The sequence below is a fragment of the Schistocerca serialis genome, chromosome 5 (genome assembly GCF_023864345.2).
Source record: "Schistocerca serialis cubense isolate TAMUIC-IGC-003099 chromosome 5, iqSchSeri2.2, whole genome shotgun sequence".
NCBI lineage: Eukaryota > Metazoa > Arthropoda > Insecta > Orthoptera > Acrididae > Schistocerca > Schistocerca serialis.
The window spans coordinates 3266438-3279227 of NC_064642.1; positions in this window are offsets into that span (position 1 = coordinate 3266438).

The following is a 12790-nucleotide window of genomic DNA, read 5'->3' on the forward strand; positions in this document are numbered from 1 at the left end:
CGTTTTGGGAAGTGATATCTCGATGATTGAATACTTTTGTATTATGCTTTACGAATTCAGATAAAATTTACAGACTGAAGATACGGCCGAGTGTACTAATCTATTTCTTTTGTTTGGTCAGAGGATTGTATGGGATGTGTAAATACGGGGACATGTTCTACGAGAATATCGCTAGTGCTGTGCACATAGCATTTCTTCAAATTAAACAAATCTACGTGCAATGGATAGGTGAGTGTATAATGCTTTCTTTTGGTATGAAATATGTCGATATTCTATTTCATTTTATGCTCTACAAATTCATATGAAATTATCAGAATTATGAGGCTGTGGAAAGCAATAACTATGTGTTTTCTTTTCGTCACAGGTTCATCAGGGTGAGTGCATGCGGCGACATATGGTACAAGAAGATGGCTAGTGCTGTGCACATAGCATTCCTTCACTGCAAATGTATATACGTGCAACGGGCAGCAACGTGTATATTCGTTTTTGGGAAGTGATATCTCGATGATTGAATACTTTTGTATTATGCATTACGAATTCAGATGAAATTTACAGACTGAAGATACAGCCGAGTGTACTAATCTATTTCTTTTGTTTGGTCACAGGATCGTATGGGATGTGTGAATACGGGGACATGTTCTACGAGAATATCGCTAGTGCTGTGCACATAGCATTTCTTCAAATAAAACAAATCTACGTGCAATGGATAGCTGAGCGTATAATACTTTCTTTTGGTAAGAAATATCTCGATATTCTATTTCATTTTATGCTTTACAAATTCATACGAAATTATCAGAATTATGTAGCTGTGGAGAGCACTAATTATGTATTTTCTTTTCGTCATATGTTCACCGGGGTGAGTGCATGCGGCGACATATGGTACAAGAAGATGGCTAGTGTTGTGCACATAGCATTCCTTCACTGCAAATGTATATACGTGCAACGGGCAGCAACGTGAATATTCGTTTTTGGGAAGTGATATCTCGATGATTGAATACTTTTGTATTATGCATTACGAATTCAGATGAAATTTAGAGACTGAAGATACGGCCGAGTGTACTAATCTATTTCTTTTGTTTGGTCACAGGATCGTATGGGATGTGTGAATACGGGGACATGTTCTACGAGAATATCGCTAGTGCTGTGCACATAGCATTTCTTCAAATTAAACAAATCTACGTGCAATGGATAGCTGAGTGTATAATACTTTCTTTTGGTAAGAAATATGTCGATATTCTATTTCATTTTATGCTTTACAAATTAATACGAAATTATCAGAATTATGTAGCTGTGGAGAGCACTAATTATGTGTTTTCTTTTCGTCACAGGTTCACTGGGGTGAGTGCATGCGGCGACATGTGGTACAAGAAGATGGCTAGTGCTGTGCACATAGCATTCCTTCACTCCAAATGTATATACGTGCAACGGGCAGCAACGTGAATATTCGTTTTTGGGAAGTGATATCTCGATGATTGAATACTTTTGTATTATGCATTACGAATTCAGATGAAATTTACAGACTGAAGATACGGCCGAGTGTACTAATCTATTTCTTTTGTTTGGTCACAGGATCGTATGGGATGTGTGAATACGGGGACATGTTCTACGAGAATATCGCTAGTGCTGTGCACATAGCATTTCTTCAAATTAAACAAATATACGTGCAATGGATAGCTGAGTGTATAATGCTTTCTTTAGGTAAGAAATATGTCGATATTCTATTTCATTTTAAGCTTTACAAAATGAAACGAAATTATCAGAATTATGTAGCTGTGGAGAGCACTAATTATGTGTTTTCTTTTCGTCACAGGTTCATCGGGGTGAGTGCATGCGGCGACATATGGTACAAGAAGATGGCTAGTGCTGTGCACATAGCATTCCTTCACTCCAAATGTATATACGTGCAACGGGCAGCAACGTGAATATTCGTTTTTGGGAAGTGATATCTCGATGATTGAATACTTTTGTATTATGCATTACGAATTCAGATGAAATTTACAGACTGAACATACGGCCGAGTGTACTAATCTATTTCTTTTGTTTGGTCACAGGATCGTATGGGATGTGCGAATACGGGGACATGTTCTACAAGAATATCGCTAGTGCTGTGCACATAGCATTTCTTCAAATTAAACAAATCTACGTGCAATGGATAGCTGAGCGTATAATACTTTCTTTTGGTAAGAAATATCTCGATATTCTATTTCATTTTATGCTTTACAAATTCATACGAAATTATCAGAATTATGTAGCTGTGGAGAGCACTAATTATGTATTTTCTTTTCGTCACAGGTTCACCGGGGTGAGTGCATGCGGCGACATATGGTACAAGAAGATGGCTAGTGTTGTGCACATAGCATTCCTTCACTGCAAATGTATATACGTGCAACGGGCAGCAACGTGAATATTCGTTTTTGGGAAGTGATATCTCGATGATTGAATACTTTTGTATTATGCATTACGAATTCAGATGAATTTTAGAGACTGAAGATACGGCCGAGTGTACTAATATATTCCTTTTGTTTGGTCACAGGATCGTATGGGATGTGTGAATACGGGGACATGTTCTACGAGAATATCGCTAGTGCTGTGCACATAGCATTTCTTCAAATTAAACAAATCTACGTGCAATGGATAGCTGAGTGTATAATACTTTCTTTTGGTAAGAAATATCTCGATATTCTATTTCATTTTATGCTTTACAAATTCATACGAAATTATCAGAATTATGTAGCTGTGGAGAGCTCTAATTATGTGTTTTCTTTTCGTCACAGGTTCACTGGGGTGAGTGCATGCGGCGACATGTGGTACAAGAAGATGGCTAGTGTTGTGCACATAGCATTCCTTCACTGCAAATGTATATACGTGCAACGGGCAGCAACGTGAATATTCGTTTTTGGGAAGTGATATCTCGATGATTGAATACTTTTGTATTATGCATTACGAATTCAGATGAAATTTACAGACTGAAGATACGGCCGAGTGTACTAATCTATTTCTTTTGTTTGGTCACAGGATCGTATGGGATGTGTGAATACGGGGACATGTTCTACGAGAATATCGCTAGTGCTGTGCACATAGCATTTCTTCAAATTAAACAAATATACGTGCAAAGGATAGCTGAGTGTATAATGCTTTCTTTAGGTAAGAAATATGTCGATATTCTATTTCATTTTATGCTTTACAAAATCATACGAAATTATCAGAATTATGTAGCTGTGGAGAGCACTAATTATGTGTTTTCTTTTCGTCACAGGTTCATCGGGGTGAGTGCATGCGGCGACATATGGTACAAGAAGATGGCTAGTGCTGTGCATGTAGCATCCCTTCACTCCAAATGTATATACGTGCAACGGGCAGCAACGTGAATATTCGTTTTTGGGAAGTGATATCTCGATGATTGAATACTTTTGTATTATGCATTACGAATTCAGATGAAATTTACAGACTGAACATACGGCCGAGTGTACTAATCTATTTCTTTTGTTTGGTCACAGGATCGTATGGGATGTGTGAATACGGGGACATGTTCTACAAGAATATCGCTAGTGCTGTGCACATAGCATTTCTTCAAATTAAACAAATATACGTGCAATGGATAGCTGAGTGTATAATGCTTTCTTTAGGTAAGAAATATGTCGATATTCTATTTCATTTTATGCTTTACAAATTCATACGAAATTATCAGAATTATGTAGCTGTGGGGAGCACTAATTATGTGTTTTCTTTTCGTCACAGGTTCATCGGGGTGAGTGCATGCGGCGACATATGGTACAAGAAGATGGCTAGTGCTGTGCACATAGCATTCCTTCACTGCAAATGTATATACGTGCAACGGGCAGCAACGTGAATATTCGTTTTTGGGAAGTGATATCTCGATGATTGAATACCTTTGTATTATGCATTACGAATTCAGATGAAATTTACAGACTGAAGATGCGGCCGAGTGTACTAATCTATTTCTTTTGTTTGGTCACAGGATCGTATGGGATGTGTGAATACGGTGACATGTTCTACGAGAATATCGCTAGTGCTGTGCACATAGCATTTCTTCAAATTAAACAAATCTACGTGCAGTGGATAGGTGAGTGTATATTGCTTTCTTTTAGTAAGAAATATGTCGATATTTTATTTCATTTTATGCTTTACAAATTCATATGAAATTTTCAGAATTATGAAGTTGTGGTGAGCGTTAATTATGTGTTTTCTTATCGTCACAGGTTCATAGGGGATGAGTGCATGCTCCGACATATGGTCCAAGAAGATTCCTAGTGCTGTGCACATAGCTTTTCTTCACTCTAAATGTATATACGTGCAACGGGCAGCAACGTGAATATTCGTTTTTGGGAAGTGATATCTCGATGATTGAATACTTTTGTATTATGCATTACGAATTCAGATGAAATTTACAGACTGAAGATGCGGCCGAGTGTACTAATCTATTTCTTTTGTTTGGTCACAGGATCGTATGGGATGTGTGAATACGGTGACATGTTCTACGAGAATATAGCTAGTGCTGTGCACATAGCATTTCTTCAAATTAAACAAATCTATGTGCATTGGATAGCTGAGTGTATAATGCTTTCTTTTGGTAAGAAATATGTCGCTATTCTACTTCATTTTATGCTTTACAAATTCATATGAAGTTTTCAGAATTATGAAGTTTTGGAGAGCACTAATTATGCGTTTTCTATTCGTCACAGGTTCGTCGGGGATGAGTGCATGCGACGACATATGGTACAAGAAGATGGCTAGTACTGTGCACATAGCAATCCTTCACTCCAAATGTATATACGTGCAACGGGCAGCAACGTGAATATTCGTTTTTGGGAAGTGATATCTCCATGATTGAATACTTTTATATTATGCTTTACGAATTCAGATGAAATTTACAGACTGAAGATGCGGCCGAGGGTACTAATCTATTCCTTTTGTTTGGTCACAGGATTGTATGGGATATGTGAATACGGGGACATGTTCTACGAGAATATCGCTAGTGCTGTGCACATAGCATTTCTTCAAATTAAACAAATCTACGTGCAGTGGGTAGGTGAGTGTATATTGCTTTCTTTTAGTAAGAAATATGTCGATATTTTATTTCATTTTATGCTTTACAAATTCATATGAAATTTTCAGAATTATGAAGATGTGGTGAGCACTAATTATGTGCTTTCTTTTCGTCACAGGTTCATAGGGGATGAGTGCATGTTCCGACATATGGTCCAAGAAGATTCCTAGGGCTGTGCACATAGCTTTTCTTCACTCTAAATGTATATATGTGCAACGGGCAGCAACGTGAACATTCGTTTTTGGGAAGTGATATCTCGATGATTGAATACTAGTGTATTATGCATTACGAATTCAGATGAAATTTACAGACTGAAGATGCGGCCGAGTGTACTAATCTATTTCTTTTGTTTGGTCACAGGATCGTATGGGATGTGTGATACAGGGACATGTTCTACGAGAATATCGCTGTTGCTGTGCACATAGCATTTCTTCAAATTAAACAATTTTTTCGTGCAATGGATAGCTGAGTGTATAATGCTTTCTTTTAGTAAGAAATATGTCGATATTCTGTTTCATTTTATGCTTTACAAATTCATACGAAATTATCAGAATTATGTAGCTGTGGAGAGCACTAATTATGTGTTTTCTTTTCGTCACAGGTTCATCGGGATGAGTGCATGCGGCGACATATGGTACAAGAAGATGGCTAGTGCTGTGCATGTAGCATCCCTTCACTCCAAATGTATATACGTGCAACGGGCAGCAACGTGAATATTCGTTTTTGGGAAGTGATATCTCGATGATTGAATACTTTTGTATTATGCATTACGAATTCAGATGAAATTTACAGACTGAAGATACGGCCGAGTGTACTAATCTATTTCTTTTGTTTGGTCACAGGATCGTATGGGATGTGTGAATACGGGGACATGTTCTACGAGAATATCGCTAGTGCTGTGCACATAGCATTTCTTCAAATTAAACAAATATACGTGCAATGGATAGCTGTGTGTATAATGCTTTCTTTAGGTAAGAAATATGTCGATATTCTATTTCATTTTATGCTTTACAAATTCATACGAAATTATCAGAATTATGTAGCTGTGGGGAGCACTAATTATGTGTTTTCTTTTCGTCACAGGTTCATCGGGGTGAGAGCATGCGGCGACATATGGTACAAGAAGATGGCTAGTGCTGTGCACATAGCATTCCTTCACTGCAAATGTATATACGTGCAACGGGCAGCAACGTGAATATTCGTTTTTGGGAAGTGATATCTCGATGATTGAATACCTTTGTATTATGCATTACGAATTCAGATGAAATTTACAGACTGAAGATGCGGCCGAGTGTACTAATCTATTTCTTTTGTTTGGTCACAGGATCGTATGGGATGTGTGAATACGGTGACATGTTCTACGAGAATATAGCTAGTGCTGTGCACATAGCATTTCCTCAAATTAAACAAACCTACATGCAGTGGATAGGTGAGTGTATATTGCTTTTTTTGGTAAGAAATATGTCGATATTTTATTTCATTTTATGCTTTACAAAATCATATGAAATTTTCAGAATTATGAAGTTGTGGAAAGCGCTAACTATGTGTTTTCCTTTCGTCACAGGTTCATCGGGGATGAGTTCATGTGGCAACATATGGTACAAGAAGATGGCTAGTGCTGTGCACATAGCATTTCTTCACTCCAAATGTATATACGTGCAACGGGCAGCAACGTGAATATTCGTTTTTGGGAAGTGATATCTCGATGATTGAATACTTTTGTATTATGCATTACGAATTCAGATGAAATTTACAGACTGAAGATGCGGCCGAGTGTACTAATCTATTTCTTTTGTTTGGTCACAGGATCGTATGGGATGTGTGAATACGGTGACATGTTCTACGAGATTATCGCTAGTGCTGTGCACATAGCATTTCTTCAAATTAAACAAATCTACGTGCAGTGGATAGGTGAGTGTATATTGCTTTCTTTTAGTAAGAAATATGTCGATATTTTATTTCATTTTATGCTTTACAAATTCATATGAAATTTTCAGAATTATGAAGTTGTGGTGACCGTTAATTATGTGTTTTCTTATCGTCACAGGTTCATAGGGGATGAGTGCATGCTCCGACATATGGTCCAAGAAGATTCCTAGTGCTGTGCACATTGCTTTTCTTCACTCTAAATGTATATATGTGCAACGGGCAGCAACGTGAACATTCGTTTTTGGGAAGTGATATCTCGATGATTGAATACTTTTGTATTATGCATTACGAATTCAGATGAAATTTACAGACTGAACATACGGCCGAGTGTACTAATCTATTTCTTTTGTTTGGTCACAGGATCGTATGGGATGTGTGAATACGGGGACATGTTCTACAAGAATATCGCTAGTGCTGTGCACATAGCATTTCTTCAAATTAAACAAATATACGTGCAATGGATAGCTGAGTGTATAATGCTTTCTTTAGGTAAGAAATATGTCGATATTCTATTTCATTTTATGCTTTACAAATTCATACGAAATTATCAGAATTATGTAGCTGTGGGGAGCACTAATTATGTGTTTTCTTTTCGTCACAGGTTCATCGGGGTGAGTGCATGCGGCGACATATGGTACAAGAAGATGGCTAGTGCTGTGCACATAGCATTCCTTCACTGCAAATGTATATACGTGCAACGGGCAGCAACGTGAATATTCGTTTTTGGGAAGTGATATCTCGATGATTGAATACCTTTGTATTATGCATTACGAATTCAGATGAAATTTACAGACTGAAGATGCGGCCGAGTGTACTAATCTATTTCTTTTGTTTGGTCACAGGATCGTATGGGATGTGTGAATACGGTGACATGTTCTACGAGAATATCGCTAGTGCTGTGCACATAGCATTTCTTCAAATTAAACAAATCTACGTGCAGTGGATAGGTGAGTGTATATTGCTTTCTTTTAGTAAGAAATATGTCGATATTTTATTTCATTTTATGCTTTACAAATTCATATGAAATTTTCAGAATTATGAAGTTGTGGTGAGCGTTAATTATGTGTTTTCTTATCGTCACAGGTTCATAGGGGATGAGTGCATGCTCCGACATATGGTCCAAGAAGATTCCTAGTGCTGTGCACATAGCTTTTCTTCACTCTAAATGTATATACGTGCAACGGGCAGCAACGTGAATATTCGTTTTTGGGAAGTGATATCTCGATGATTGAATACTTTTGTATTATGCATTACGAATTCAGATGAAATTTACAGACTGAAGATGCGGCCGAGTGTACTAATCTATTTCTTTTGTTTGGTCACAGGATCGTATGGGATGTGTGAATACGGTGACATGTTCTACGAGAATATAGCTAGTGCTGTGCACATAGCATTTCTTCAAATTAAACAAATCTACGTGCATTGGATAGCTGAGTGTATAATGCTTTCTTTTGGTAAGAAATATGTCGATATTCTACTTCATTTTATGCTTTACAAATTCATATGAAGTTTTCAGAATTATGAAGTTTTGGAGAGCACTAATTATGCGTTTTCTATTCGTCACAGGTTCATCGGGGATGAGTGCATGCGACGACATATGGTACAAGAAGATGGCTAGTACTGTGCACATAGCAATCCTTCACTCCAAATGTATATACGTGCAACGGGCAGCAACGTGAATATTCGTTTTTGGGAAGTGATATCTCCATGATTGAATACTTTTATATTATGCTTTACGAATTCAGATGAAATTTACAGACTGAAGATGCGGCCGAGGGTACTAATCTATTCCTTTTGTTTGGTCACAGGATTGTATGGGATATGTGAATACGGGGACATGTTCTACGAGAATATCGCTAGTGCTGTGCACATAGCATTTCTTCAAATTAAACAAATCTACGTGCAGTGGATAGGTGAGTGTATATTGCTTTCTTTTAGTAAGAAATATGTCGATATTTTATTTCATTTTATGCTTTACAAATTCATATGAAATTTTCAGAATTATGAAGATGTGGTGAGCACTAATTATGTGCTTTCTTTTCGTCACAGGTTCATAGGGGATGAGTGCATGTTCCGACATATGGTCCAAGAAGATTCCTAGGGCTGTGCACATAGCTTTTCTTCACTCTAAATGTATATATGTGCAACGGGCAGCAACGTGAACATTCGTTTTTGGGAAGTGATATCTCGATGATTGAATACTAGTGTATTATGCATTACGAATTCAGATGAAATTTACAGACTGAAGATGCGGCCGAGTGTACTAATCTATTTCTTTTGTTTGGTCACAGGATCGTATGGGATGTGTGATACAGGGACATGTTCTACGAGAATATCGCTGTTGCTGTGCACATAGCATTTCTTCAAATTAAACAATTTTTTCGTGCAATGGATAGCTGAGTGTATAATGCTTTCTTTTAGTAAGAAATATGTCGATATTCTGTTTCATTTTATGCTTTACAAATTCATACGAAATTATCAGAATTATGTAGCTGTGGAGAGCACTAATTATGTGTTTTCTTTTCGTCACAGGTTCATCGGGGTGAGTGCATGCGGCGACATATGGTACAAGAAGATGGCTAGTGCTGTGCATGTAGCATCCCTTCACTCCAAATGTATATACGTGCAACGGGCAGCAACGTGAATATTCGTTTTTGGGAAGTGATATCTCGATGATTGAATACTTTTGTATTATGCATTACGAATTCAGATGAAATTTACAGACTGAACATACGGCCGAGTGTACTAATCTATTTCTTTTGTTTGGTCACAGGATCGTATGGGATGTGTGAATACGGGGACATGTTCTACAAGAATATCGCTAGTGCTGTGCACATAGCATTTCTTCAAATTAAACAAATATACGTGCAATGGATAGCTGAGTGTATAATGCTTTCTTTAGGTAAGAAATATGTCGATATTCTATTTCATTTTATGCTTTACAAATTCATACGAAATTATCAGAATTATGTAGCTGTGGGGAGCACTAATTATGTGTTTTCTTTTCGTCACAGGTTCATCGGGGTGAGTGCATGCGGCGACATATGGTACAAGAAGATGGCTAGTGCTGTGCACATAGCATTCCTTCACTGCAAATGTATATACGTGCAACGGGCAGCAACGTGAATATTCGTTTTTGGGAAGTGATATCTCGATGATTGAATACCTTTGTATTATGCATTACGAATTCAGATGAAATTTACAGACTGAAGATGCGGCCGAGTGTACTAATCTATTTCTTTTGTTTGGTCACAGGATCGTATGGGATGTGTGAATACGGTGACATGTTCTACGAGAATATCGCTAGTGCTGTGCACATAGCATTTCTTCAAATTAAACAAATCTACGTGCAGTGGATAGGTGAGTGTATATTGCTTTCTTTTAGTAAGAAATATGTCGATATTTTATTTCATTTTATGCTTTACAAATTCATATGAAATTTTCAGAATTATGAAGTTGTGGTGAGCGTTAATTATGTGTTTTCTTATCGTCACAGGTTCATAGGGGATGAGTGCATGCTCCGACATATGGTCCAAGAAGATTCCTAGTGCTGTGCACATAGCTTTTCTTCACTCTAAATGTATATACGTGCAACGGGCAGCAACGTGAATATTCGTTTTTGGGAAGTGATATCTCGATGATTGAATACTTTTGTATTATGCATTACGAATTCAGATGAAATTTACAGACTGAAGATGCGGCCGAGTGTACTAATCTATTTCTTTTGTTTGGTCACAGGATCGTATGGGATGTGTGAATACGGTGACATGTTCTACGAGAATATAGCTAGTGCTGTGCACATAGCATTTCTTCAAATTAAACAAATCTACGTGCATTGGATAGCTGAGTGTATAATGCTTTCTTTTGGTAAGAAATATGTCGATATTCTACTTCATTTTATGCTTTACAAATTCATATGAAGTTTTCAGAATTATGAAGTTTTGGAGAGCACTAATTATGCGTTTTCTATTCGTCACAGGTTCATCGGGGATGAGTGCATGCGACGACATATGGTACAAGAAGATGGCTAGTACTGTGCACATAGCAATCCTTCACTCCAAATGTATATACGTGCAACGGGCAGCAACGTGAATATTCGTTTTTGGGAAGTGATATCTCCATGATTGAATACTTTTATATTATGCTTTACGAATTCAGATGAAATTTACAGACTGAAGATGCGGCCGAGGGTACTAATCTATTCCTTTTGTTTGGTCACAGGATTGTATGGGATATGTGAATACGGGGACATGTTCTACGAGAATATCGCTAGTGCTGTGCACATAGCATTTCTTCAAATTAAACAAATCTACGTGCAGTGGATAGGTGAGTGTATATTGCTTTCTTTTAGTAAGAAATATGTCGATATTTTATTTCATTTTATGCTTTACAAATTCATATGAAATTTTCAGAATTATGAAGATGTGGTGAGCACTAATTATGTGCTTTCTTTTCGTCACAGGTTCATAGGGGATGAGTGCATGTTCCGACATATGGTCCAAGAAGATTCCTAGGGCTGTGCACATAGCTTTTCTTCACTCTAAATGTATATATGTGCAACGGGCAGCAACGTGAACATTCGTTTTTGGGAAGTGATATCTCGATGATTGAATACTAGTGTATTATGCATTACGAATTCAGATGAAATTTACAGACTGAAGATGCGGCCGAGTGTACTAATCTATTTCTTTTGTTTGGTCACAGGATCGTATGGGATGTGTGATACAGGGACATGTTCTACGAGAATATCGCTGTTGCTGTGCACATAGCATTTCTTCAAATTAAACAATTTTTTCGTGCAATGGATAGCTGAGTGTATAATGCTTTCTTTTAGTAAGAAATATGTCGATATTCTGTTTCATTTTATGCTTTACAAATTCATACGAAATTATCAGAATTATGTAGCTGTGGAGAGCACTAATTATGTGTTTTCTTTTCGTCACAGGTTCATCGGGGTGAGTGCATGCGGCGACATATGGTACAAGAAGATGGCTAGTGCTGTGCATGTAGCATCCCTTCACTCCAAATGTATATACGTGCAACGGGCAGCAACGTGAATATTCGTTTTTGGGAAGTGATATCTCGATGATTGAATACTTTTGTATTATGCATTACGAATTCAGATGAAATTTACAGACTGAAGATACGGCCGAGTGTACTAATCTATTTCTTTTGTTTGGTCACAGGATCGTATGGGATGTGTGAATACGGGGACATGTTCTACGAGAATATCGCTAGTGCTGTGCACATAGCATTTCTTCAAATTAAACAAATATACGTGCAATGGATAGCTGTGTGTATAATGCTTTCTTTAGGTAAGAAATATGTCGATATTCTATTTCATTTTATGCTTTACAAATTCATACGAAATTATCAGAATTATGTAGCTGTGGGGAGCACTAATTATGTGTTTTCTTTTCGTCACAGGTTCATCGGGGTGAGAGCATGCGGCGACATATGGTACAAGAAGATGGCTAGTGCTGTGCACATAGCATTCCTTCACTGCAAATGTATATACGTGCAACGGGCAGCAACGTGAATATTCGTTTTTGGGAAGTGATATCTCGATGATTGAATACCTTTGTATTATGCATTACGAATTCAGATGAAATTTACAGACTGAAGATGCGGCCGAGTGTACTAATCTATTTCTTTTGTTTGGTCACAGGATCGTATGGGATGTGTGAATACGGTGACATGTTCTACGAGAATATAGCTAGTGCTGTGCACATAGCATTTCCTCAAATTAAACAAACCTACATGCAGTGGATAGGTGAGTGTATATTGCTTTTT